The sequence below is a fragment of the Dasypus novemcinctus genome, chromosome 11 (genome assembly GCF_030445035.2).
Source record: "Dasypus novemcinctus isolate mDasNov1 chromosome 11, mDasNov1.1.hap2, whole genome shotgun sequence".
Lineage (NCBI taxonomy): Eukaryota > Metazoa > Chordata > Mammalia > Cingulata > Dasypodidae > Dasypus > Dasypus novemcinctus.
In genome coordinates, this window is record NC_080683.1 from 115,440,465 (window position 1) to 115,463,160 (window position 22,696).

The window sequence follows — 22,696 nt, forward strand, 5'->3', positions numbered from 1 at the left end:
GACCCTAATTTCAAGCTCACTGATCCTTTCTTCTGCCTCTTCAAATCTGCTGTTATATACCTCCAGTGTATTTTTAATTTCACTTATTGTGACTTTCATTCCTATGCAATCTGTTATTTTTCTATTTATGCTTTCAAATTATTCTTTGTGCTCACTCAATGTCTTAATATCCTTAATCTCTTTAGCCATCTCATTAAATAAATTTTTAAAGGAGATTGAACATCTATGATCAGTTGTCTCAACTTCTTCATGTCATCTGGAGGTTTACTTTGTTCTTTTGACTGGGCCATATCTTCTTGGTTCTTGGTATGTACTGTAATTTTTTATTGGTGTCTCAGCATTTGATTTACTGGATGTAACTATTCTAGGCTCAGTTTCTCTCTTTAGTCAAGGGCTCTCTATTTGATTAGCTTTATGCTACAGCCCCTCTTTGATACATGGTATAACTTTATTTGGAACTTTATAGTGGCTTGTGTTTCACTGGTCTGAATTGTTTTCAGCTCATTTTCATCTGTTTCTTGCCCTTTATTCCTTGCTGATTGTGGAGTAGGAGCCAAAGATGCAGTTGGTACTGTAAATCATGGAAGTCAAACTTGCCTACATTGCCCCAGGAACTGATGAAGCTTCTCCCACCTTTCTCCCCTGCCAGAGGTAGGGACTGAGCTGCAGTAATCCAGGTTGTGCAGGTCAAGCTCAATTTATATTTATCTAGAGAGACTGATGAAGCTCCATGCCCCTTCCTTCCCTGCCTGGGGCAGGGATGGAGCTGCAGTTGTGGGCAGTAAGCTAATCCATATGGGTTCAAAACTGACTGCATTTACCCAGATAGGCTAATGAAGCACCAGACTCCCTCCTAACCTGTCAGAAGTGGGAATGGAGTCACAAGTGTGCCCAACAATCTATTCTGTGCAGACCAAAAGTGACTGCAGTAGCATGAAGAAGATGAGGGAACACTGTCTCTAATCATGCTGTTGGGAGCAGGGATGGAGCCACAGATGTGTCCAACAATCTAATCCATGTGGGTTGAAAGCAGCTGCAGTTGTCCAGAGAGCTGAGTGAGCACTGTCCCTCCTCTTCTCCTGTCAAGGGTGGGGATGGTTCCTCAGGTTGGCCCAAGTATCTAGTCTCTGTGGGCCCAAAGTGACTGCTGTTGCCTGGAAAGGCTGAGGAAACACTCTCTCCTCTCCTGTCCTATTGGGGTGGGCTTTTGGCCAAAGGTTTGCCCAAGAATCTAGTCCATGTGGGCTGAAAGTGCCTGCAGTTGCCCTAAAAGGCTGAGGGATCACTATCCCTCCTCCTGCCCTATCAGGCATGGGGATGGAGTCAGAGAAGTGTCCATTAGTCTAGTCCATATGGGTTGAAAGTGACTGCAGTTGCCTGGAGAGGCTGAGGGAACACTATCCCTCCTCCTGCCCTGTCAGGGGTGGGGATAGAGCCACAAGAGTGCCCAAAAATCTATTCTGTGCAGGCAAAAAGCACCTGCATTTTCTCAGAGAGCCTGAGGAAACACCAATCCCTTCCCACCTATCCTGTCAGGGATGGGGATGGAGCCACAGGAGTGCTCAACAGTCCAGTCCATACAGGATGAAAGAATCCACAGTTGCCCATGTTTTCCTTTCTGCTTCAAAGTTTACTAGAACTGTTATTGTTTTCTTCCTTTCATTCTTCCTTTTTTCCCCAAAGCCAGAATTTCCAGAGCCTTCTTGCTTAGATGCCATCTTTTGTATGCCATTTTGAAAAACATCAGTGATGTTTGCTGAATGGAGGATACTCATGTTTTCTCCCATTTCACTATCTTTTCCAGCCAGGAGTTCCTTCATCTTGGAAATCTTCTTTTACCTTGTTTCACTAATCTGACGGCAATTGTTTCTTAAATTCTCCCATCTTGAATCATCTTGAATGATTCCTTTGACCATATTAACTGCTTCAACTCACTCCTTCTTTCACTGGACTTCCTCACCATACTTCTCTGGATTTTTTAACCATATTTTCAACATCATCTTTGCTTAACCCACCGAAGACTGGATCACAATCTCGTGCTCTTATCTTTGGCAGAAACAAGTACAATCCCATTGGCATCAATATCAAATGTAACTTCAATTTGAGGGACTCCACAAAGGACTGGGGGAATTCCAATCAAAGTAAATTGTACAAAATGTTTGGTATCTCATCCATCTCTCTCTCTCACCTTGACACATTTAACCTCCACTTGAGTCTGTCCATCAGCAACTGTAGAGAGCATTTGCCTCTTTTTGGTTGGAGTGGTGGTGTTCCTGTTAATAAGTTTAATAAAGATGCCTCCCAAAGCCTCAATACCCAGAGGCAGGGAAATGCCATTCAAGAGAAACACATCTGTGACATCACCAGCCAACATGCCTTCCTGGATGGCAGCTCCAATGACCACAGCCATATCAGGATTGGTAGCTTTATTTAGCACTCAGTCAAAAAGATCCTGCATAGTCTGCTGTACCCTAGGCATCCTAATCATTGTCACAAATAAGAATCACTTCTCCTATGTCATTCTTGCTGACTTCTGCATCTTGCATGGCTTTTTGGGATGGGGTAATAGTCCTCCTGATAGATCAGTGACAATCCCTTCATACTGAGCTTAGGTCAGCTTCATGTGGAAATGCTTATGTTGAGAAACATCCATTGTAAGATAGGGCAAGTTGATGTCAGGCTGCACATATGAGGAGAGTTCGCACTTGGCCTTCTCAGCAGCCTTCCTCACCCTTTAAGCACCAAATCAACCCCTGTCTCCCACTTGAACTCCCTCACAATGTGCTGTAGGGAGACCTGGTCAAAGTCTTCACCATTAAGAAAGTATCTCCATTGGTAGATTTTAGCTCAAACACTCCTATCTGAATTTCCAGGATAGAAATATTGAAAGTTCCACCACCTAACTCATATATGACAATGACTTTGTCTTCTGACTTGTCTAGACCATAGGCCAGGGCAGCAGCTGTGGATTCATTAATCACTCAGAGAACATTTAGACCAGATATCTGACCTGTATCCTTAGTGGTCTGTCCCTGAAAGTCATTGAAATAAGCGGGGGATTGTGATCACAGCCTATTTTGCTGTATGTCCCCAATAATTTTCTGCAGTCTCTCCTTCATCTTCATCACCACAAATGATTCAATCTGACTTGGAGAATAAAGTGTTCCATGAGCTTCAACCCAGGCATCACCATTGGAGACAGGCGATTTTAAAGGGAACATTTTTTATATCTTTCTGTACATATTGGCAGCCAATAAGATGCTAGGTGGCATAGAATATGATTTTTGGGTTGGTGACAGCCTGTCACTTGGCCGGCATGCCAACCAGTTGCTCACCATCTGCTGTACAGGCCACAACTGAAAAGGTGGTTCTGGCACCTCTGGCATTCTCCAGCATCTTTGCTTATTACCTTCCATAATAACCACACAGGAGTTGGCAGTACAAAAATCAATACCAACAACAGCTCCCTTGATTGCTTCTGACCATAGTCCTGCCTTGAAATAATTCTAAAAACCTCATGACTAGGTCTTTCCAGCTGTAGTGGTGTCAGGTGGCCTTGGAACTCCAGGAAGCCGTGGCTGGTACTTATCGTGGTGGGAGGAATACAAGGCAACAAAAAGGTGCCCAAGCAGCCAAAGACATGTGCATCAAGGCAGTCTATTATAAAATTTTTTAAAATAAATTTTCATCTACCATCAATTCCAATAATTAAGTATAAAATTCATCCTTAATTTTGAAAGAAAATGCTTCTAAATATATATATTCATTGTTAGTGTCTGTATGAGAGTATCTTTTGACTTCATGAAAATTGTGTTTATCCATACTTTGTGAGGGAGAAGAATGGAAAAATAAGTTCCTTATTGGATACAAGACTAAAAGCTGGTGTAGTTCTGAATTTTATAACAAGCAATTTGTATGTGTTTCCTTATCAAATGCAAGGTTATCCTTGCAAGAATTTTTATTTATATCTTTTATGGCTAGGATGCAAATTGTACTACAATATAATTGTTACTTAATTTGCTTTACTCTATTGACCTAACCATATGACTATATTGCTTAACTACACAACTATAACTGTAGTTAATATTGCTTAGCTATAAATAGCTTAATGAATGCAAGACTTCATTTTAAAAACTGCCTATAATTCATGCCTTTTTTTTTACTTTCAGTTTCAGATCAATTTCTACAGGTCCATGTATGACAACTGTCTTACTGCACTTTTTCTAGAAATTGAAACTATCACAAACTTGAATACCATTACTATACTACGCTTAGATTCACAGTTTTATATTGTTTTTAGTGAAACTTCATTATTGGAAGTTCTTATGGTCAGGCAGTGTTCTCTTTTACAGAGATTGTAGCATTTCACAGAGCAAAACCTGAAGCATAACAAGATCACAGTTTTGAAGTACTCCCCCTCCCGCCAAATGTATTTGGGAAGACACAAGGTTTTCCACAATGCACACATTTTTATTTTGCAGAACACCCAATTCAAGAATAACTAGCTAAGTTTTATCAGGAAAATAGGTTAGCCATTAAAACGTTTATCTTGTTTAACTCCAAAATCAGCACAAGAATGAACCAAAGTGATTTTCAAAGCTTAGGATTCTCATCATCAAATAGTCCATCGGATCAAACAAAAATAATTACATGGTGGAAATGTTATCTGAATATGATTAAATTGAAATATCAGAGAAATCTATCAACAGAGCTTGTTTTGTTAAAAAAGATAGTTGTAGTGCCTTCTTTGCAAGTCCTGATATATTAGGCGCTGTTATTCAAGGAGGTATGATGTGATAGCACTAAGTCATACTGCTATCGACATACTTTACTTACTATTCTGAAGGAAAAGCAAAAAATAGTAACACTGGGTAAGAAATAGCATTTCCAAAATGAAGTAGTGCTTGGAAGCAAGTTTATAGAGATATCAAAAGGAAACTTTTTAAATGGGAAAATAATAGTTTTTAGCCATAATTTTTTTGGTTTTCACTTTAGCTGCAGAGTGCTGGCATAGCTACCCACAGGACACAGGGTTGCGGAAATACAGCCTTAAAAAAGTGAGAATTCAGAGTCAAACATAGGAGGCAAAAATTTTAAGCTTGAAAGATAACACTCCTTGTGAAGGTAGAACTACAAAGAATTGCTTTCCAAAGTTAAAATATCTGTGCTAGAATAAACATCTCATTCTCATGAAAATAACTTCTTAATGTATTTAAAAAAAAAAAAAAAAGTAACTGGGTACAGCTAGATTTCTGTCTAGGTTTTGGTTCAAAAGTCCTGATGTTTTCCTCCCAAAGGCCTGTTATTAAGTTCCTCAGAGAAAGAATTCCTTGGTTCTGGAAGTCTCCTCACCCATTTGTGTGGGTATGCATTCCATGCTTAGCTCTGCTCCGTACCTGAGAGATTCACACAGAGCCACAGAAGCCTTCCATCAAGATGAAGCAAGAAAGAAGAGAACACTGCCTGACAGAAGAACGTCAAGCAACGAATGGTTCAGTAAGACTTCACAGAACTTTGTTGACATAGAACCAAATCAGTGTGGTGGATAATTTGGGTATCAGAGGGACATAAGTCATGAATGGTCAAAGCCATGTTGAAAAATGAGCTATTTGTTCTGCTAATGAAATATTTTTAAATAGGAGAAAGGGCATTAAGAACTTTTCACTGCTACCCATTACAAGGCCTTTCCATGACTTCAACTGCCAGTTTGATAAAAACTTCAGTGCAAGAGGTGGTGCATGGATTTTTTGTTTGTTTTTTAAACAGAGCTTCAGTTAGGGAAATCTGGAGCAATGGGAGCTGCAGAAAAGTCATTAGTGATTTGATTTATCATTCAAATATCAGTTCTTGAAATTAAAGGCGAAGTGCTAAAACTAGAGTTATTTACAAAATTGTGAGTTGTAACAATGTCATTGTATTTGAAAAAGGATCTCATGTTTTCTGACAAATAAGGCATAAGAATTAATGAATCTGATACAGTACAGCCTTGAGAAAAATTCACTGGAATTGTTAGCATGCCATTTAACATAATTTATTCAAAATTTTAGAATAGTTAACCTTAACAGAGGAATGTTGCCAAGTTAATGAAGAACTCAGTAGGAAAGATGGCGCTCATAAAGCAAGGCAGACGTCTTGCAACCACCCAGTCCATTCCTGTCACATAATAGTTCCTCTACAAAGATGTGTTGGTGCATTAACTGCTTGATGTAAAGGCCATAACAGTGCTGGATAAAATTTTTATAATGTGCTCTCTACATATCTTGTATTTGTCTTCCAAACAGAACTTTTGCTATGTTCTGGGACTGACTCTTTCACAGTGTTATAACTTATAGACACAGCCTTGAATTATTAGCTTAGCTTGCCTTTCCTTTTCTATTTTCTATTAAATCTTTGAGAGGAAAAGCATGGGACCTATAACTTTCACATCCAAGGTTGCCTCTAAGAGCAGGGCCAGAATCTGCTTCAGAGTTTTACCAGGGATGAGAGGAAGATCAAAATACAGGAGGAAATGAGACCAAGAAGAAAACTAGAGAGCCTCGAGGAAACCTAGAAGACTTTGAGCTCTGGAGGCAGCAGACTTGGGTTATGGTTCTGGGTCTACCACTTATCCACATTGGCCTCAGTTTCTTCATTTATAAAGTGGGGTTGATGATGATTTTGAAAATTTGAGGTGATACTGCTAAACTCAAGAATATAGTAGGTGCTCAATAAATGTAACTATTATTATTTCAAGGCTGTTTTGGTAATGTGAAAATATAATATTAAAATCATTCAGGAGATACAGAGGATTCTGGATAGATGGCCTAAACACTACTTCAAAGTCAGTCTGTGAGCAAATGGCATTGGGGCCAAGGAAATCTAGGAACAAATGAGATTTTGGACTTTAAGGAGTTGTGGAGAGCTGTTCTCCCACATGGCCTGAGCACTAGAGACCAGGATGAAGAGCTCCAGGAAGGATCAGAGACACTGGATCCTAGAAAGAATTTGACCTCTAGAGACATGTGAATGCTTGGGGGAAGGCATTACTGGCCCCAGGTGAGTGTGCCTGGTATTCCTAGTCCCCAGTAGGCCAGAGAGAATTTGAAAGCACAGCCTGAGTCCTTCATATCCCTGAAGCTAGAAGTCCTTGTAGACCTGGGGAGCAGGTGTCTGATGATATATCACCACCAACCCACAGGTGTTGAGACTACATTGTCAAACATTCCTGGGACTGTATGCACTTGGGAAATTACAACAATCAGATTAGCTGACAAAGAAAAATAGCAACTCATCCTAAGTGACCCAGCAGCCAAATGAGGAAGAAGAAAGGTAATACCTACCTAGTGAAACAGAACTCCTGAGGGAAACAGCAACAACTTAAAAACCCCCAAAATGGGCAGCGGACTTGGCCCAGTGGTTAGGGCATCTGTCTACCACATGGGAGGTCCACGGTTCAAACCCCGGGCCTCCTTGACTCCTGTGGCTGGCCTACGTGCAGTGCTGATGCGCGTGAGGAGTGCCCTGCCACGCAGGGGTGTCCCCCGCGTAGGGGAGCCCCACATGCAAGGTGTGCACCCCGTAAGGAGAGCCGCCCAGTGCGAAAGAAAGTGCAGCCTGCCCAGGAATGGCACCGCACACACGGAGAGCTGACACAGCAAGATGATGCAACAAAAAGAAACAGATTCCCATGCCGCGGACAACAGAAGCAGACAAAGAAGATGCAACAAATAGACACAGAGAACAGACAACCGGGGTGAGAGGTGAGGAAGAGGAAATAAATAACTAAATAAATAAATAAATAAATAAAACTTAAAGAAAATAAAACCCAAAAATGAGAGGGCTTAAGGAGATTCAAGTATAGCCTCCAAAAGAGTTCTTGGAACTAAACAGTGTTTGTCAACTAAATAATTCAATAAATAAATTTTTAGGATAAGATAAAAAGAAATAATTTGAAGTACAGAGAAAAAGTAGCAAGTGGTGGGAATTATGAGGGAAAAGATAAACAAAATTGGGTAGAAGAAAGAAATCTGAATTTTGAATAACAGGAGAATCTGTAGGGGAAAAAAGGAATGTATGGAAGAAAGGCAGTACTTAATTAAGCAAGTAATAGAATAAAATTCCCATGAGTTGAAGAAAGTTCTGAGCCTACAGTTCAAAGGGCTCAACAAATTACAAGCAGGATTAATGAGAAAAGATACACCCATGGACATATTCTTAATATTTGCTTAACATAATAAATTAGGAAACTAATGACCAATTGTTCCCCTGAGGTCAAGGTAGAAATCTAGAAAAATTTAAACAGCACCTGCCTAATGGCATGGGAGTGCTAATAAAGTATTGGAAAAAATTAATAGCCTGTATTCAAGAGAAGACGGAATTCCAAAGAAGTGAATAAAGCCTTTGGGACCACTAGTTTTCTGGGGATGGCTGCTGATCTAAGAGAGAGAGCTGAGAGGTTGAGCGGAGATCTTTAAAACACATCTAGGACTAAGTGAGCAAAAATTTAAGTTCAGGGCCCACCAGGTATGGTACATTTAAAATTGTGAAGTTGTTAGGTGGAGTGTTCTCTAGATTTCATTAGGCCATTCAAATTTGTTAATCTTCCTCAATTTTCTATGTTTTAATGGATTTGTGGTCTTATTCTATCAGTTACTGAGAAAAGGATGTAAAAGTCTCCCACTAAGATTGTGATTTTGTTTTTCCTTTTAGTTATGTTATTTTTTAGACATTTTGAGGCCATGTTAATAGGACATACAAATTTAGAATTATATATTTTCCTAATGGATTAATCCCTTTATCATTATGAAATATCCTTCTTCATCACTGGTAATGCTTCTTGCCATAGAGTTTAATTTGTCAAACATATCTACAATAGCCTTCTTTTTGTTTTTATTTGTATTCATCCTTTTTCTTGTAATAATTTTGTAATTTTGTACTTAGGGAGAATCTCTTGTAACTAGCATAGAGTTGAGTTTAAAAAAACTAGACTAACAATCTTGGTCTTTTAATTCATTTATTTTGTTTATATTTAATGTATTTACTGGTATATTTGAATTTAAATCTACCATCATACTGTTTGTTTTCTACTTGTTCCTTTTCCTCTATTTTCTTGCTTTTTTGAATAATTCAGGTGTTTTTCCCTGTATTACCTTGCTAGTTATATCTTCATTACTCATCTTTTAATGGTTACACTGGCTTACAACTTGCATTCTTGATTTATTAGAGACTAAAATATATGAGAACTACAATTTCCCTGACATTGTACTTTAGCGTGCTTTATCCCAATCCCTTCCAAGTTTTTGTACTATTGTTTTCATATCTTTTACTTCTTCATATATTTTAATCCCACAAAACATTATTGGTATTGTTTTATACAAACAACACTCATTTATATTTAAGCACATATTTACCACTTCGGTTGCTCTCCATTTCTTCTTCCTCCAAGATAATTTTCCTTCCCTATGAAGAACTCCCTTCAATATCTCTTTTCATGCAAGCCTCCTGGAAACATAGCCTTTCAGTTTTGGTTTCTCAGAAAACATTTTTACTTCACCTTCATTGTTAAATATATATTTTGCTAAACATGAAATTCTGGGTGGGCAATTATTTTATTTCAGAAAATTGAAGATATTGCTTAAAGTCAGCTGGTTGATTTTTTTCTTTGGAGTGGATTACCAGGAGCAGGTTTGTTGGGCAGATGTGTATATATTTTAAATGTTAAGCAATATTGCCAGATAGTTTTCAAAAAGCTGTTACCTATCACATTTCTATCAGAAAAGCCTGAAATTACCCTTCTAGTAATAGACTTTGTTGTTGTTGTTATAGCCATTGATGACAAAGAAATAGAAGCAAAGTGAATTTCCCTCAATAAATAATAGTTGATCCAATTATGATACATCTACTTAGTGGAGTATTAGGCAGCAGTAAAAAAAAATAAGTGAATAAATTAGATTTTTGTCAATTGAGAGAAATTTATATATAGTTTTACAAAATAGGTGAAACAAGATGTGGAGAGAGTGTACGATTTATTCCTATTCCCTTTTTATAAAACTAGTGATTTTTTAAAATTCTGTATACTGATGTACATATTTATGCTTGCATATATACTATATATATATTCATATGTGATTATAAAAGCAGGAAGGAAAATATGAATGGAAAGCAATTCTTTACACATATAGCACTTAATATGCACCAACACAGTTCAAAGCACTTGGCATATATTAATCTATCAAATCTGTAACCTTATGAAACCTAATAACCTATGAAATAGGTACTGTTATTTACCTCTTAGTACAGATAAAAAATATTGAGCTATAAGATATTTAGCTAACTTGGGTCATGGAATATAGCAATGTTGGTATTTGATCCCAGCTGTCTGGGTCCAGACTTCGTGCTCTTAATTGCTATGTTACCCTCCCTTATGTACTTGGATATATTGTGGGTATATGTACTTGGATATATTGTGGGTTATCATCTCTTTAGTAAATATACAAATTTGATATTCTCAACTTATCAAATTCCCACATCCATTTCAGGTGCACCAAAGAATTAAATATAATACCAACCACAGAACACTGGAAAAATATAAAAATGACCTTTCTTATTTTAATAGCAATGCAAGAAGCGATAAAACAGAATAAAATATCAATTAATTTGCCTCATATATATTTAAATGTTCTGATATTAAAGAATTATATGGGAAGCTAGGAAATCAATTGCTGTCCAAAAACACTATATACTTTGTAATTAATACTAATGAATCAATTAGCAGAAATATCAACACCCCAGAGCATAGGTAGTCAAAGTAAATGAGCAGATTTTTCTTTGCCTAATAAATGTTAATATGTATATATAAATCTGATTAACCATGATAATCATGGAAATGTGAATGAAAATAAAAACAGGATACACATTTCCAAGCATCGTTAGAAAAGGTATGAATTTCTAAGGACTAAGGTAAAATGAGAGCAAAGCAGTACAGATGTCATCTCTTATAAATTGACTTTAAATTTTTAAGTGGTTGCATTTAAGGAGCACAGAAAACTCATCCCCTCCCTTATTAAATATCTCCCCAACCTAGAGGCTTGGTCCCAGAAAATCCACTACTAAAATAGCTAAACATGTATGCCTTTGGCTTAAATCTGCCCTCTTCCAACATCCTCTCATGAAATGCAAATGTCCCTGGATTACTGGATGTTTACCCTTATTGTGGGTTAGTTTATCAAATAGAAGTGTTTTCTTGGCAATAGAGGTGTGGGTACCCACAAAGGAAGGGAAGGGTGAGGATTTGAATGCGTGATGGGCGGTGCCAAATATGATCTTTGCCAACTGCAACCTGAAACCTCAGTGCTGCTCAGGAGCGATCAAAAATGTTTAACTTAGAGCTCTGCCTTCCACCAGGACCCTGGTGGGTTGGTAGATTGATGCATGTTGATGACCTCATATTTTAAATCAAACTCTTTCTCCCTATCTTATTCTCTCCATATACATTTGCCTGTACCTGCAAGCATGTGTGCATAAGCAGTGAATGACACAAAAGTTTCACTTTTCTCCAGCCTACATACCTCATCTGCATTAGATGCTGTTCCTGCAGTCTGAAGTTGCTCTTTGTAAGGAAATGAATAAAAATTATGAAATCAAAATTAGGTACAAAAGTGTATATTTGTTTAGAATGTGGAAATAAATCACAACAAATTATGAATTTTTTAAAAATGAGAAATCCCACAATCTTCACAAAATTACGAAACCCAAACAACTATATTTTATGTTCATTAACTTCCCAGTATACCTTTATACATTTTTCTCCTAGTTCATGATGCAAACCATTTGATCACTTCTTCTATGACAACAGTTTTGCAAAACTCTATAGAGAGAATAGAGAAATAGTTGCTCCAAATTAGTTATCTTATTTTTATTTGCGGTTGGCATGCATAAAACACGTGACTTCACATATAGGCAAACTTGTTCTTTATAGTACTGCCACAGATTTGTGCCCTAGAAATGGGGAGCTTTGATATATTCAATTTTGGGGAATTTCCACTGAAGAAGAAATTATAAATACCTCTTTCCACTTCAATTCTCTGTCTCACAAACACACACTTCCTCTTGCATAGTATGTTACTAGAATGTTCACGTAATTTTTTTACTTTGGTCAAGGGGAAGTCAAGTGTGAGATTATATACATAATCTATATAATTACATTTATATACGGTACATCAAATTCATTCCTGACAGGGATCAAGTTTCATTTTGACTGAGCATCTACGAGAACCAAATTTTCCACTTGCAATTTTATATGGCCGAGGATGGAAAGGATTTTTCTCAGAAGAGCTCTGGCTTCTAACATTGCAAACCTCGCCTCCCCACTACCCAAGCACGCTAGGACAATGTTTTTATGTGACACGGCCTCTTGTCCTCACTGTCTTGCCCTGATGCTGTTGAGTGGGTTCCGGGTAAGAGCTCCCTTGGCCAATGGCTCAACACAGGGCAGATCTCACAAAATATTCCATCTCATCGGTTCGTTGTACTTCACACTCGACTTCTATTTGTCGAGTCCTTGTCTAGGCCTTGGTCTTGGTTTCCAGGTCTGCATTCCATTTCCCTCCCCGGGAGATGTCCTGATGCTCTCCTGCATCACTGGGCAACTTCTGACACTCTGAGACAGGCCTTGCCGGTCCCTCTCCTGCCCGCAGGATTGCCTGGCTGAGGCCCAGATTCAAGCTGGATGGCTCTCCACACCTGTCACACCTGCACCCACCCAATTCTGAGTCTTCCCAGTTGAGCGGGTCCTACTCCCACACATGGGCACCTGAGCTGATAGCACTTCAGACCCCTCTGGACATTGGGTTTGCATTTCTGTGCACTCCTTCCACACTGGGAGGGAACAGGGGCAGGCAGTGTACAGCACAGGTGAGAAAGACAGGCTCTTCTCCCAGGCCTGCCATTTCTTATCTTTCTCCATCCGGACACCTCTGCCCCATTAATTCTCCAGGTCTCACACATTTGGCTAAGTTTCATTGCTGATGCCTTAAATTCCCTGGGCTAAAAGCCATCTTCTATCTCTTTAAAGTTGGAACATTTACAATCCCCAACCAGATGATTACTTTAAGCTTGGAAATTAGGTTAGTTGTCCACCCTGAAGACTTAGGAAGGGCCCTTACTAGACGTGGTTCAGGTCTCCCCCTGAAGCCCCTATTTCTATCTCCAGCAGGAATATTTGATCCTTGTTGCACAATTCACAATATCTGAACTACAAGTTTAAAACAGGTGGGTGGTGAGCTGGTCTTCACTGGCAGAGAGTTGGCTCTGGTATCTGCGTTCTTGCAACCTATGCCAGACCCCTTCCCTCTAACTTGTGTGGAGGGGGGGCGGGAGAGTGAGTAGGAGGATGGGGCTGGAAAAGCAGGTTCAAGGTAGATTGTGTTGCATAAGCAGTTAAAGTGGTTTTTGAGGGAAATTACTCGGTGGGCAGGAGGCATGATTGACTAAAAGAAGGGAAATATTAAAACACCCATCTAGAAGAGTATTACATTAATCTAGGTGTGAGACAGCAGGAACACAGCCTAAGAAGTAATCCTGGGAACTAAAAGCAAGTGATGGATGTGAGATAAGAAACATGGACAGGACCTGGTGAATGATTTGGGTGAAGCTTAAAAGTAATGACCCTGATTTTATAACTAGATCATGAGAACTAGTTACACATGCAGGTAACTAAGAGGCTGTAATAAATTATTTAATCTCAAACCAAATTTTATATTCCTTAATTTAAACCTTGTTACCTTCAACTTGTGCATTGTCATTTACTAAATGATCCTGATTCTATTTTTCCTCATCTCCCCATTTCCAAAAAACGTACTCATATATCAGTTTATTAATGGGTAGCGTGATATACTTAAACTCTAGTGCCTCTCTGTCAGTGAAAGCAAAAAAGGGAGTATGGAGATAAAAATGAACGTTTTAGCTATCCATTATTGAATTCATATCATGTACCTACCTCTGCACTGAACTCCTTTACTCATTATCTATTCAATGCTCACAACAACCCTATCAGAGAGATGCTACTATTATTCCCATTATACAGGGATGATTAGAGTAACTTGTTCAAGGTCATGGAAACAGAAGTTGCAAAGCCAGCATTAGACCTTTTGACTGCCTCTTTAGCATCCAAGAGTCTATACTCTCACCACAATTTGTAACAGTTCAATCAAATGCATTTGAAAAGAAATCTTCCCACTGGGAGAAGACATGAGAAAACTTCTGACTTTTTTTTTTCCATATATTGGCTTTATTTGTTGCTATAATTTACTTATTAAATAGGAATGCTGCTGTGGTTTTATTTAAGACTCATATGTGATCCATAGTTGGTTAGTACAAATTAATACACTGGAAACTGGATATAACATATTTCCTATGAAAGAGATTTTAAGATATCTTCAATAGCATTGTGATGGTTGATTTCATGTGTTCACTTGATTAGACTATGGTGTCCAGTTGTTTGGTCATCCAATCAGATTGGATGAAGCCTTAATGAGAGAATTGAGAATTTCAGCAGTCAGGAGGAAGAATTTCTGTTTCTACTTCGGCCAGCCAGTTTCTTCTAGGAATTCATCAAAATCTTCATTGGAGCTCCCAATTGCAGTCTAACCTATGGAATTCAGACTTACCAATCCCCCCACTCATGTGAGCCAATTCCTATGATAAATCTCATAAACTTACATATATATCTGTCCATTCTGTTTCTCTGGAGAACCATGACTAATATGCCCATTCAATAATTTCTATTTTTTAGCCCAAATGTCAACACAAGGTAGTTTCAAGGTATAAACCTGTGGACAGAATATCAATACATTATGGCATACTCCATAAAGAGGTCTGATTATATAAAACAATTACCAAGCGGAGATCCAAGATGGCAGAGCAGAGAATGGCAGGCTGCACTCCTCCTCCAGAAACTGTGGGAAGGCAGGCTTCCATGGCATAAGGGAAACTGTTGGACCTTGTGGGTGATCAGAGGGGGTGGCTGGAAGGGGAGCACCCAGTTGGCTCAGGGGAAGAGGGGAGTTGGGATGGGGCTAAGATAGGAGAGGTGACCGGCTTTCAGACAGTTCCAAAGAGGAGGAGAGCCACCAGCACCTAAGAGATGCCAAGAAGCAGGGAAAGCAGAGTTGATCAGGTTGGCTTACGTGTATCTAGCCAGCCCTGGGAGAGAGAATAACTGGGGAAGTGATTGGGTGAAATGACAGGTACCCCACCACCCCAGAGAAGAGAGGAGCCTGGAGAATTAGGTGGTGGGCTGATAGGTGTCCAGTTGGCCCAGGAGAAGGGGGAGTCAGGAGAGTGGGCTGATGAGCTATCAGGCATCCAGCCAACTCTCTGGGGGAGAGAAGAAGCAGGGCAAGCGACCCTGAGAAGGGGAATGTAGACAGAGGGGTGTTTTTTTTCTTTCTACATCCAGGTACCTTACCTGTGGAGAGTTGGGCCACAGGGGTGATTAATTGGTGAGCACAGGCAGCCTGAGATGGTTGTTGGTGGTGCTAGTGGTCTGAGAGGGAGACCTATGTTTGTTTTTTCTTTTTTTCTTTCTTATTTTCCTATTTCTTTTCCTTTTTTCATTTTTCCCTCTTCCTTTTTTATTTCTTACTTCCTTCTCCAGTTTTGACTCCATTTCTTTATTCTCTTCTCATTTTTCAGGTCTTTAATTTTATTTAATTTTTCCTGTTTATTTTTTTCACCTTTGAAATTTTTGTTCCTTTTCATATTCAATGATTTTTCACACTAATTGCATATTTTTCTGTATCTTTTATTGTTCCTTTTCCCTCCTTTTTAAAATTCTTCTTTTTCTTCCTTTCTTTCCTTTTTGTGAACCTAATATTTTTTTCAGTTGAACATGGGCAACTACAAAGATATAGAATAAGTGCAATCAACTGTCAAGGGGGATCCTTAACACAAAACCAAACAAAAATAAAAGCCTAAGCTAGAGAGAGAAATTAACAAAGAGATTAAGCTCATGAAGATACTCAGATGCCTAGACATCAGCAAAAAAGTTACAAGTCATACTAACAAACAGGAAGGTATGGTCCAGTCTAATGAACAAACTAAAAAGCAGGAAGAGACACAAAATATGGAATAACTAACTAATGATGTCCAAACAAATACCCTTAATCAACTCAATGAAGTTAAGGAAGAGATAAAGGATATCAAAAAGACATGGGGACCATACAGAAGAAATTGTAAACATAAACAAAAAATGACAACTCTTATCGTGATGAAAGACACACTGCAAGAAATTCAAACTACACTAGAAGCACATAGCAGCAGATTTGAATAGGCAAAAGAAAGAATTAGCAACATTTAAGATAGGACATCTAAAATTGCACAGATAGAACAGATAGACAGAAACAAATGGAACAACTAATGCCTAAGAGTTACCTCATGAAAGCATCCTTGTTACTGAAACGTATCTTTTTTCTAAGGAAACTCAGCAAATAAACTCACTACTCTCCCTCTGACGTGGGACATGACTCCTAGGGATGGGCCTCCCTGGCACTATGGGATTACTACCAAGTGCTAACAAGTGATGCACTTGGAAGAAGACCTTAATAGAAAGGGGGAAATAATAAATACAAAGGAGTTTTTACAGCTAAGAGATTTCAAAGTGAATTGAAAGGACATTTGAGAGATGCGTCTCAGGTAGATCCCACTGACTGCCACAGTAAACAAAACCTCGTACAGAGGTGCTCCTGAGGGCTCTAGAAACATCTGGTCACCAGAGACAAAGCAAACAACCTCATGAAATTGGCACCCCATTGGTGGGTCTTACCATGGAATATATGATAACCTATTACCCACTATAAAATAGTTAAATGCATTTATAATTTTTCTACTCATGATTAATTCTACCCCTTTTACCTGAACCTATAATTAGCACTATACCAGTTAAATATTTGTCCCAGAGATTTAAATCTTTGGTCTGTTCATATGTCCTTTTTTTTTAAAGATTTGTTTTTTTATTTATTTCTCTCCCCTTCCCCTCCCTCCAGTTGTCTGTTCTCTGTGTCTATTTGCTGTGTGTTCTTCTTTGTCTGCTTCTGTTGTTGTCAGTGGCGTGGGAATCTGTGTCTCTTTTTGTTGCGTCATCTTGCTGCGTCATTTCTCCATGTGTGCGGCACCATTCCTGGACAGGCTGAACTTTCTTTCGCGCTGGGCGGCTCTCCTTACAAGGTGCACTCCTTGCACGTGGGGCTCCCCTACATGGGGTACACCCCTGCATGGAACAGCACTCCTTGCATGCATCAGCACTGTGCATGGGCCAGCTCCACGTGGGTCAAGGAGGCCTAGGGTTTGAACCGTGGACCTCCCATGTGGTAGACAGATGCCCTAACCACTGGGCTAAGTCTGCTTCCCTCTGTTCATATGCCCATTGAGCCCTGAATGTCAGCAGATTTGTGGCCAACACCTACTCTCCAGTTCATTGGACTCACCCAGGACAACTAACAAAATGATGATAATGGACAACTCCCATCCCAAAATTACAAAGAGTATCTAAAACTGCAAGCAAAACAGTCCTTTCCATCTGCCCCATAAGATCTAAGCTCCCTCCTAGTCTGAAGCAGAGTAGACACTATTATCCCAAAAGCTTCAAAGTTGAGGAATAAACAAATATAAGGGGGGAATGTAACCATGGACCAAAGTTGACTTATTAACATTGTAGTAATAGAAGAACTTCAAATATTGATGTAAAGATAGAAGTACTAAAGGTTCTGAGGAGAGAAGGAGGGAAGAATAGGTGAAATACAGGGCATTTCTAAGGCATTAGAATTGTTTGGCATCATATTGCAATGGTTGATACAGGCCATTATACATTTTGCCAAAACCTATAAAGCTGTCCAGTGCAAATTGTAAACCTAATGTAAACTATAGACCTTGGCTAGTAGCAATGCTTCAATATTAGTTCATCAATTGTAACAAAGGTACCACACTAATGTAAGATGGGATGGGAATTTCCTATTCTTTCAATGTAACTTTTCTGTAATCCAAAACTTCCCTAAAAATAAAGGGTATTATAAAAAACAAAGATAAAGGAGAGATGTTTTCTCTTTTAAATATGTTTTTTATGTTTTAAAATAGTTTATATAAAATGTTACACACACAAAAAAATAAGGAATTCCCATATGCCCCACTCCCCACACCTCCCACTTTCCCCTACATTAACAACTTCTTTCAGTAGTGTGGTACATTCATTGCAATTGATGAATAAATTTTGGAGCATTGCCACTAAGCATGGAGTATAGTTTACATTGTAGTTTACACTCTCTCCCACTCAATTCTGTAGGTTATGCAGGATATATAATGGCCTGTATCTGTCATTGCAATGTTATTCAGGACAATTCCATGTCCCAAAAATGCCCCAATATTATACCTACTTTTCCCTCTCCCTGCCTTCAGCACCTCCAGTGGCCGCTGACTCCACATCAATGATACAATTTCTTCCATTGTATCATTGAATCACAATAAGTCTATAGTAGAATACCAGTAAGCCAGTAAGTCTACTCTAGTCCATATTTTATCTCCATTCCTGAGAATTCTGGGATGATGATGCCCACTCCACCTCAAAATGAGAGGTGGTTTTGATCTCATACAGCTGATGGGTGGGACTCACTTACTTGCAGTTGTAGACTCTCTTGGTTCCTTGGTATGGTGGTTGTCCATTCTCACCTCTTTGTTAATTGTCCTGGGTCAGTCCCATGAACTAGAGAGTAGATGTTGCAACTCCACTAAGGCTCAGGATCTAACTGGCACATGGACAGCCCAAAGATTCAAGTCTCTCAGATGTACACCTACCAACTCCAGCACCAACTATTGGTTCAAATAGAAGGGACAGAAGAGGCATGTGTAGAGAAGTCACAACTAAGCCCAACCCTGCCACACTTGGGAGTACAAACTCCAAAGTAGGGCCTACTGGTAAGGCATCAGACTGTAGGACCTGGGTGTCTTCAGAGCCCTCAGGAGCCCCATATTTGGGGTACTATCTACTTTGGCAGTCTATGAGATCCTGCTAAGGCATGCATAAGTGTTACCTCTGGGATGACCTCCCGACTCACTTCGAAGTCTCTTAGCCATATAAACCCATTTGTCTTTACCTTTTCTCCCTTTTATCCAAGGTCTTTTTCCAGTTGCATCACCAGCCAGTGCCAAGAGGCTCATCCTTGGGAGTCATGTCCCATGCTGGGGAAAAGATAATGCATTTATATGCTAAGTTTGACTTATTGAGTGGCCACATTTGAGGAACATGGAGGCTCTCAGGAGGCAACTCTTAGACACCCTACAACACTAGTCTAAGTTTCAATTTCAAGAGCAAAGGGCTCATAAGCATAGCCATCAATATCAAGGGCCTATCCACGGACCATCCATATTTACTAGTCATTGCCCCTGTACTTGGGGAATTGTTGCTGTTCCATTAGAGAGTGTGGAAGAGCTCCCCTGGATGGCAATTCAGCATTATTTCAGTTATTGCATGAATCTCTATCCACTGTGACAATGCCCTATGAACATTTGAACACAATTATATACTTTATGTATGCCCAGGTGAATGTCCTTCCATGTATCCTCCATCACTGACACCCACATCAATGATCATTCCCTGCCACAGTTGTAACCCTTCTGCGATCCAAAACTTCTTTAAAAATGAAGCCAAGAATATCACCAAACACAATAGGAAAATGAAATAAGAATGATAGGTTTAAACATAAGAAATAAAATACATAATAATTTAGAAAAAATAAAAATAAAATAAAATAACAAAATTGGAATATTAAAAAATAATGAAAAATATTTAAAAAATTTTTTTTAACATTTTGCTTTTCACCACTGTAATATCTGTTGTCTTGTATGTACAGTGACATTTTCTTCTATCTCTTCCCCAGAGTCTTACTTTTTTTCATTTTGTCTTCAGAGAAGTTTTATGTCACAGTGAAGTCACATACAGAATATAGAGGACTTCCATATACCCAACATCCTCCCCCTTTCCCCCTTTCCATATTAATAACCTTTTTATATGAGGATGGTACATTTGTTACAACTGATGTACAAATGTTGAACCATAGCTAGCAACAATTGTCAATGGTTTACATTATGGTTTACATTTTAGACCATATACTTTCATAAATTTTTCATGAAATTTAATATGGCCTGTTTCCATCATTACAAGATCATGCAGAACACTTCCATTGCTCCCTAATTACCCCCTCTTGCATTTATTCTGTTCCTCTCTTCCCTCCCCTTGGGACCCATGACAACCACCTGGCTTCACACCTTGAAGGACAAGATTCATAGTTACTAGCAACAACACTGAGGGCTTGACAGACTGGTCTGTCCTCCCCTATTAAGAACCAACCATGTTCTCGAAAGTACCCACCCCACTGTTTGAGAACATATCGGGCCTCCCCAGGATGGGAGTCCAACTCCTTCCCACTCATTATGTTGGTCTCCACCCACTGATATGACACATTATGACAAAAAGGTCACTCACACATTGTCCCAGGTGCACCCTGTCCTAAATGCCGCCCATCCAACACCGTAAATCAGTAATACTTTCTTGTCATATTGCCAAAAGAGCTTTCCCAACATTGTAGTTTCAACCACATACCCGCCAATCCCCATTGTTCACCTTGTCCCTCTCCCAACCCTCCCCCAGTTCCATGGACCTTCCAACCCACCCTCCCCATCTGTATTAGTCAGGCAAAGGATGCTGATGCAAAATACCAGAAACTGGTTGGTTTTTATAAAGGGGATTTATTTGGGTTAGGAGCTTACAGATACCAGGCCATAAAGCATAAGTTACTTCCCTCACCAAAGTTTATTTGGAGCAAAATGGCTGCCAATATCTGCGAGGGTTCAGGCTTCCTGGGTTCCTAAGTTCCTGGGCTTTCTTTTCTCTGGGTTCAAGGTTTCTTTCTTCCTGGGACTGGCTTCTCTTTCCTCTGTGAGCTTACTTGCCAGGGCTCCTAAGTCATCAGCATCAAACTCCAATGTCAAAACTCCAACATTAAAAGCCCTCAACTCTGTTCTTCGCCATGCCTTTTATCTGTAAGTCCCCACCCACCAAGGGGTGGGGACTCCATGTCCTAATCATAACTCAGTCATGCTCAGGTATGGATCAGGTTACAAGCATAATCCAATATTTCTTTTTGGAATTCATCAATAATATCAAACTGCTACACCATCCTACCCCCCAAAGAGAGGTTTTAAAACAGACTATGTCCATCTGAAATAAGAGTGTCTAGAAGTCAGTAGTTTAAAGACATCAACTCAAAAGTACGGTGATTGATAGTCTTGATTCAGGTGAATGATTTTCATCTTATCATTAACCGACTCTTCATTTGAAAAACACACACAAGGGAATTGTTAGAGGAGGAGACATCACATTTAATTTATTCTAAACTGTCTTCTCTAGTTTCAAACACATTTTTCAATGCTGGCATTCAGGCTTGCTGCTACTTTGGAATACCAGCCACTACAGGCTGATGAAAATCCTAAGAGGCATTTACTCAGAGGAGTAATTGAAAGACTGCAATGGTTATGCAAATAAATGTCCCTCAGAGGGAAGAATAAGAAATTTGCCCTGAGTCTGCAGCTGTTGAAGGCGGATGACTAGGAAGTATGAAGGCAGAGACCAAGGAAAAGAAATGGGAATTGCTTTCAATTGAACTCTGTCCCCGAAAAAGACATGTTCAAGTCCTAACCCCAGGTCCTGTGAATGTGAACTTATAAATAGGATTTTTGAAGACGTTATTAGTTGAGACCACATTGGAGTAGGTGGGCCTGATTGAATATGATTGGCATCTTAATAAGGAGAAGAAATTTAGACACAGTAAGAGGAAGAGATTGAGTGATGCGGCCACAGGTCAAGGAATGCAATGGATGGCAGCAAGCACCAGAAGCTACAGAACAGATTATCTCCTTAAGAGAGAGCATTGATTTCAGACTCTAGCCTCCAGATGCAGCAAACTAAGCCAGAGATTAAGATGTTAATAACTAACACTGAGGAGAACACAGCTCTGATAATCTTCAGGGTAGATACTCAAGCCTTTGTATGTGTGGCAAATACAAATCTCAATCCACAGAATAAACTGAAGATGAAATGCATTTTTATTTTTCTATACAACACCTTAATTTCTATTATGAGTTCTCATTCCACCAAGGTCCAGAAAGTTAATAATAAAATTCTGAGTTCCACCTCTTTTCTTGGGATTGAGTCTGTTGCTGGGAGACTGACCTCCATCTGTGCCATCGCACTGCAAGCTTCAGCCTCTCTAGTCACCACTGCTTGCTTCCTGCCTATGTTCCCCAATGCCCCTGAGACCTGTCCCCCTTCTCTGTGACACCAGTACCAGTCGGTGGCACATGGGGTGAGTCATCTGCTCCTGGGCTATCCACTGAGCTGAGAGGACTCAACGGGGCTCTCTTGAGGTGTCAGCACTTTTGCAGGGGGATTGGGCTCTCGCACTTCACCATTCTATGCCACAGTGGGGATCAGTGAGGTTGAGCTGCCTTGGCAGACCACACCACCACTCCAACTCCGGAGAGGTTGCCCCTTTCCCAGGTTCTCCTTAAAAACATACCGAAGGCTTTTCTTGGGAAGGAGGTAAAGCCCAGAGACCAACACAGCACACTTTCCAGGGACAAACTCTTGGCTTCTTCTCTGACACTCCTCTTT

General features: G+C 39.6%; 1 pseudogene; it reads right to left on the reverse strand.

Moving 5' to 3' along the window:
* Positions 1–1,562: 1,562 nt before the first annotated feature.
* Positions 1,563–20,640, reverse strand: LOC101415776 (stress-70 protein, mitochondrial pseudogene; annotated as a pseudogene).
* Between the last annotated feature and the right edge of the window lie 2,056 nt (positions 20,641–22,696).